This window comes from Gastrolobium bilobum, unplaced genomic scaffold, assembly GCF_033153095.1.
Source record: "Gastrolobium bilobum isolate Gb01-03AN ecotype WA unplaced genomic scaffold, APGP_CSIRO_Gbil_v1 utg1120, whole genome shotgun sequence".
Classification (NCBI taxonomy): Eukaryota; Viridiplantae; Streptophyta; class Magnoliopsida; order Fabales; family Fabaceae; genus Gastrolobium; species Gastrolobium bilobum.
In genome coordinates, this window is record NW_026895155.1 from 4,374 (window position 1) to 10,997 (window position 6,624).

General features: G+C 43.3%; 1 non-coding gene across 1 annotated transcript; it reads left to right on the plus strand.

The window, feature by feature from the left end:
* Positions 1 to 481: 481 nt before the first annotated feature.
* On the plus strand, positions 482 to 588 carry LOC133296300 (small nucleolar RNA R71). Its single transcript, XR_009749485.1, has one exon. It is a non-coding gene; the product is annotated as a small nucleolar RNA R71 (small nucleolar RNA).
* The last annotated feature ends 6,036 nt before the right edge of the window (positions 589 to 6,624 follow it).

Here is a 6,624-nt window from a genome sequence, read left to right on the forward strand (position 1 = left end):
CTTGTTCTTCCATGGTGGCACATAAACATTCCTTCCCTGATTGTTGTAGTTCCTTTGATTATTCTGATCATACCACACTTCATTCACCTCTGCTTGTTCTGGTGATCCCCCATAATCACACTCCTTTGTCACATGGCCTTTGCCACAGATAGCACATACACTCTTGGTTTCCACAGAAGCTACCTTTTGTGAAGAGAGTTGCTTAATAAGGGTATCCAATTGTTGCTGCTGTTGTCTCTGTGTCTGCATCAGATGATCATTCCTTGCCAACAGAGCATCATACCCATCCAACCTGATGATTCATGTCCTTCTGTCAGCCACTGGGCCATTATCAAATTCCTGAGATGCCAATGACTCAAAGATATCCAAGGCTTCTTGAGGAGTCTTGGTAGTCAATGATCCACCAGCAGTGGCATGCACCAAGGTTCTAGTGTTAGTGGTCATTCCTTGCAGGAAGATTGCTGCTTGTTGCCATGACTCAATTCCATGCTGTGGACATTTCCTCAACAAAGTCTTGAATCTCTCCCAAGCCTCATAAATGGATTCTGACTCTTTCTGCTTAAAGCTTGTAATCTCATCCTTCAACTTGGCCCTCTTGGATGCTGAGAAAAACCTCTGCAAGAACATGGTTTGCAGATCATCCCAAGTTGTTATACTTCCTTGTGGCAATGATTGCAGCCATCTCCTTGCATCATCCGTCAGTGAATAAGTGAATAGTCTCATCAGAATTGCATCTCTTGTGACACCATTTATCTTCACAGTATCACTCAACAACAGAAAGTTCTCTATGTGCAAGTAAGGGTCCTCTGCACTAGTTCCAGCAAACTGATCCTTCTGCACCAAATGTATCAAAGCAGGCTTCAATTCAAAGTTGTTGGGCTCCACTGTTGGGCGCACAACACTCCCAATTAGAGGAATCACTGCAGGAGTCATGTACTCTCCCAGTGTCCTCTGTGGTGGTGGTGGTGGTGGTCTGTGATTTTCTGCCATTATCTCTTCCTGATTAACCGTACTGGATTCACCAATTTCTTGCAACTGTCTCCTTTGCCTGACTGCCCTTTTGTGCTTCCTCAATGTCCTTTCTAATTCTGGATCATACAACAACAAATTCGGGTCAAGTGTACCTCGCATATACCAGAATCTAAATTGACCAGAAACTTAACATAAACTAAAATACTGAAAATAAAAGGACTCAATCTCATAATTCTATGGTATCAGTTAGTGTTGAAAAACAAATTCCCCGGCAACGGCGCCAAAAACTTGTTGGACGTTTAGCAAGTGCACTAGTCGTACAAGTAATAAAAGTATGAGTAAAGATCGTTCCCACGAGGAATTGTGTTCAAGCACCAATAAACCATAGAAAACTAATTTGAATCAGATAAGAATTGGTAAAAGTCATGAATAATTCATCACCAGAAAATTGATTGTAAGTAATTTGACACAAAATAAATATGGATTAAGAATTAATAAAACAATAAGTAGTCAGAAAACAACTTTCCTCCATAATAACCCATGTAAAAACTGATCATATGATGAATCTTTTCCATGTGATGTTAATCAACCTTTTACTTATCATCAAGATGTAATCCCTTACTACCTGATAGATACATTAATCAGAAACCCTAATCCCTTGGTGATCTCTTTCTTAATACATGAATAAAATACTAAAGTCTTAAGATTACATCAGAACTCTAGCATCAATCCCTTGAGTACTAGAATTCTGATGTTGAGATTATCAGATACAGAAGTCATATAAACATCCCTGTTCTACACTACTTCCTTGATAGAAATAATTAAATCAGAAAATCTCAAATCAACACATGAAAAATACTTCATCATATTAATCAGATCAACATAATATTATCATGGAGTTCTATTGCATTCAGACTACAAAGACTCTACTCAGACATGACTAAGGAATAGATAAGAAAAGAAGAATCAAACTTCATTTCCATGTTGAAAGTCTTCAATCTCCAAACTATTACAAAGAAATCCTAATACAAAAACTAAAACACTAAGAGAATTTAGAGAGAAGTCAGACTAAAGTTTTAAGAGAGAGAGAGAAAATTCCAGATCCTTTACTAAGTGTGAAGGCTTTGCCTTTTATAGTGTTACAATTAAAAACAGAAAACTGATGTGGGCGCTAAAACGTCCATAAGTGACCGTTTTAGCGTCCATGCTTTATGTATGCTCAACTGCTTTTAACTGACAAAAACGCTAAAACGTTAAGGAATGACCGTTTTAGCGTCCAAACTTGGTGCATGCTCAACTGACTTTAACTGACTCCAACGCTAAAACTCTTGATTTGGACATTTTAGCAGTGGAGACCAGAGTGCTTTTTCCACTTCAGGGCGCTAAAACGCTTATTGCAGGCCGTTTTAGCGCCCAAGACCAGCAATTTTCCATCTTCTAAGTGCAGCAGCGCGCTAAAACGCTATGTGTGGGCGTTTTAGCGCTCATCACCAGCAAGTTTTGGCCTCTTCCTGTAGCAGGGCGCTAAAACGCTCAGTGTGGACGTTTTAGCGCTCAACACTTAGGTAATTTTTCTCCTCTTGAGCTCCAGAATCTTCTTCCTTCTCCAGTTGCCTTTCAAGCTTGCTTTTCCTACAAGAATCATACAAATTTCCAATAAAGCTCTTGAACATGTAATTGAGGACATCTTAGGACATTAACCTTGTTTTTCATCATTTAATCACACAATTTGATCCTAATTCTTGCTAAAAACCATGATGAACTAAGGGTTCATCAATGGCTATGCCTACTTCGACCTTCTTGGCTGCTAAGTTCCGTAGGGGACTTAGCGAGGAGATAGATGTTCCCCTTGCTGGAGCGACTTCGAGAGATTTTGGGACGCTGGTGCATTAGTGTCGAGACATCGAGGATGTCTACATTACGAGTAAGGCCAGGAGGGCCAAGATTGCTGAGTCAAAGGGATAAAAAATTCTTCCTAGAATCCCACTTTCCCCATTTCTATTCTTTTCCTATTCCTATTCCTGAAGTGTTTCTTTATATTCTCTGTCGGGGGCTACGCATTCTTTTGTTGCAACCCCGATTGCTGTGAGGTTGGAGTTGCCCATGTCTGTGCTTTCTCCACCGTTGCAGGTGACCACCGCCACCAGAGAAAAATGTGATTCTTCCACTGTACATCGAGATGACGTGTTTCAGTGGGATGGTCGTGACTACTCGGTAGATCTGATTGGATTGCTAATGGCTAATCTGGAAATCATTCTGGGCATGGATTGGTTGTCCAGAAATTGTGTGATGATTGACTGTTGTGCCAAGCGTGTGGTGATGTCTCTGTGTGATTCCACAGCCAGTTCCTCGCCATATATTTTATTGTTGTAGGCTAGGAGAGCCTTGAGAGCAGAGGCATTTGGTTATGTCATGTTGGGAGGTTTGGTGAGTGGGACACAGGAGGATATCACTGACATTCCTGTGGTGGGGGAATTCCTCGAGGTGTTTCCTGAGGAGATTCCTGAGTTTCCGCCACAAAGGGAGATAGAGTTCTCCATAGACTTGTTGCCTGGTGTGGGGCCTATTTCATTAGCTCCATACCGGATGTCGCCACCAGAGTTGGCTGAGCTGAAGAAGCACATTGAGGATCTTTCAGCGAAAGATTTCATTCGATCGAGTGTGTCTCCAATGGGAGCACTGGTCATCTTTGTGAAGAAGAAAGACGGGACTATACGATTGTGCACCGACTACAGGCAGTTGAACAAGGTGACGATCAAGAACAAGTATCCCTTTCCGCGTATTGATGATTTGTTGGATCAGCTCAGGGGTGCTTCTGTGTATTCGAAGATTGATCTTTGGTCTGGATACCATCATATTCGGGTGAAGCCGGAGGATGTCCCTAAGACTGTTTTTCGTTCGAGATACAGTCACTTTGAGTATTTGGTGATTCCTTTTAGACTCACGAATGCACCCGCCGTGTTCATGGATTACATGAACAGGATTTTCCAGCTGTACCTAGATAAGTTTGTGATCGTCTTCATTGACGATATTTTGATTTACTCAAAGACTGAGAAGGAGTATGCGGAGCATCTGAGGATTGTTTTGCAAGTGCTGAAGGAGAAAAAGATTTATGCTAAGCCTTCAAAGTGTGAGTTTTGGCTCAAGTCAGTGAATTTTCTTGGGCATGTGATTTCTGCTGAGGGAGTTGCAGTGGATCCCAACAAGATTGAAGTTGTGCTGGATTGGGAGAGGGCCAAGACGGTTACCGAAGTGAGGAGTTTCTTGGGTTTGGTAGGTTACTACAGGAGGTTCATCAAGGGATTCTCCACGATGGTTCTTCCATTGACTCGCCTTACCCGAAAGGAGACTCCGTTTGTGCGGACTCACGAGTGTGAGGAATGCTTTCAGGAGTTGAAGGAGAGATTGACTATCGTACCTGTGTTGATCCTTCCTGATCCTGATGAGCAGTTTGAGCTTTACTGTGATGCTTCTGGAAAGGGGCTGGGCTGTGTTTTGATGCAGACCGGTAGAGTTGTCACTTATGCTTTGAGGCAGTTGAAGCCTCATGAGGAGAACTACCCGACTCATGATTTGGAGTTGGTTGCGATTGTGTTTGCTTTCAAGATTTGGAGGCACTACCTGTTTGGTATGCAGGTTGCTGTGTTAAGTGACCACAAGAGCTTGAAGTACATGTTTGATCAGAAGGAGCTGAACAAGAGGCAAAGGAGATGGATGGAGTTTCTGAAGGACTACGACTTCGAGTTGAAGTATCATCCTGGCAAGGCCAACGTGGTAGCTGATGCTCTGAGTCAGAAATCTGTGAGCCTATCCAGTTTGTCGATTGGTGACTTTGATGTCATTGAGAAGTTTCGAGCCTTGTCGGTGACTTCCTTGTTTGGGGTGCACTTCTCGAGATGGAGACTGTAAGAGTCAAGAATGAGCTTATGGAGAAGATCCAAGATGAGCAAGTGCAGAGAGAGTGCCTGGACTACGTGAAGAACCAAGACGGTGTGTCTTGGAATGAGGATGGAGTTTTGTTGTTCCAGAAGAGGATTGTGGTTCCTCGAGGTCCTTTGACCGAAGAGGTTATGGCCGAGGCCCATAAGGGCCAGTTCACGGTACACCCTGGCGCTACCAAGATGTATCAGGACTTGAAGAGAAATTTCTGGTGGTCGGGTATGAAGAAGGACATAGCTGTGTATGTGTCCAAGTGTTTGATTTTCCAGAAGGTGAAGATAGAACACCAGAAGCCGTCTGGTAAGCTTCAACCTCTAGAGATTTCGGAATAGAAATGGGAGAGCATTTCCATGAGCTTCGTGGTGGGTTTGCCAAAGACTCAGGTTGGCTTCGACTCTATCTGGGTCATTGTGGACAGACTGACGAAGTCTGCCCATTTACTTCTAGTGAAGGTGAGCTTCACTATTGAGCGGTTGGCCAAACTGTATGTTCGCAAGATCGTGAGGTTTCACGGGGTGCCCGAGAGTATCATCAGTGATAGGGACCCGAAGTTCACATCTCGATTCTGGGAGGCGCTGCAGGGAGCTTTTGGTACTCAGTTGAGACTGAGTACAACATATCACCCTCAGACTGACGGACAGACTGAACGGACCATCCAGACCTTGGAGGACATGTTGAGGGCTTGCACCTTGGAGCAGGGTTCAGCATGGGATAAGTACCTGCCATTGGTGGAGTTTTTGTATCACAACAGTTTTCATGCTAGCCTGGGCATGGCACCCTACGAGGCGTTGTATGGTAGGAGGTGTCGGACTCTTACCTGCTGTTCTGAGGTTGGAGATAAGGAGTTGTTTGGCTTGGACTTTGTCCAAGATACTCAGCAGATCCAGATGATCCGAGAGAAACTGAAGCAGGCGGAGAATCGCCAGAAGAGCTACTACGATGTCAAGCACCATCCACCGGGATTCATTGGGCCCTACCAGATCCTTGGTAGAGTAGGACCTGTTGCCTACCGGCTTGCCTTGCCTCCGAACTTGGCCAAGATCCATGACGTGTTTCACGTATCTCAGCTTCGGAAGTACATAGCAGATCCTTTGCACGTGGTGCAATCGGATGATGTGGAGGTTCGGGAGAACTTGAAAACTTCCGTCGGACCACTCAAGATTCTCGATCGTGGCGAGAAGAAGTTGAGGAGCAAGATCATTCCGATGGTCAAAATGCAGTGGCCGGAAAGAACTCCTGAGGAGTGTACTTGGGAGCGAGAGGACGAGCTTCTCCGGCAGTATCCCGACTTCCGAGACAAGTATGTTTCTGATTTTGAGGACAAAATCCTAAAAAGGTGGGGTGAATGTAAGAACCCGCACCGTTAATTAAGGAAGTTAATAAATAAATTGTGTGAAATTAGGAAATAATTCCATAATTGACCCTAATAATTATTATGAGGCTTAAATAATTATGGTAAGTGATTAATCAAGCTGAAAGTCGCTTTTCTGACGAAAAATGCAGATATCGGTTCTGCTACTCGGTATAAATACGTGTCGATGAAGTATCCCGAAAAATTATAATAAGTGCATGAATATTCCTAGAATAATATGTAGGACTGTGATTTCAAGTTTCAAGTTAAAATAATGAGAACTGGTGCCAGAACTGATACTGGCTATGTAAAAGCGCTTACCGAAAAGGTGCTGCGAAAAAATAAAATAAAAATATGATAAA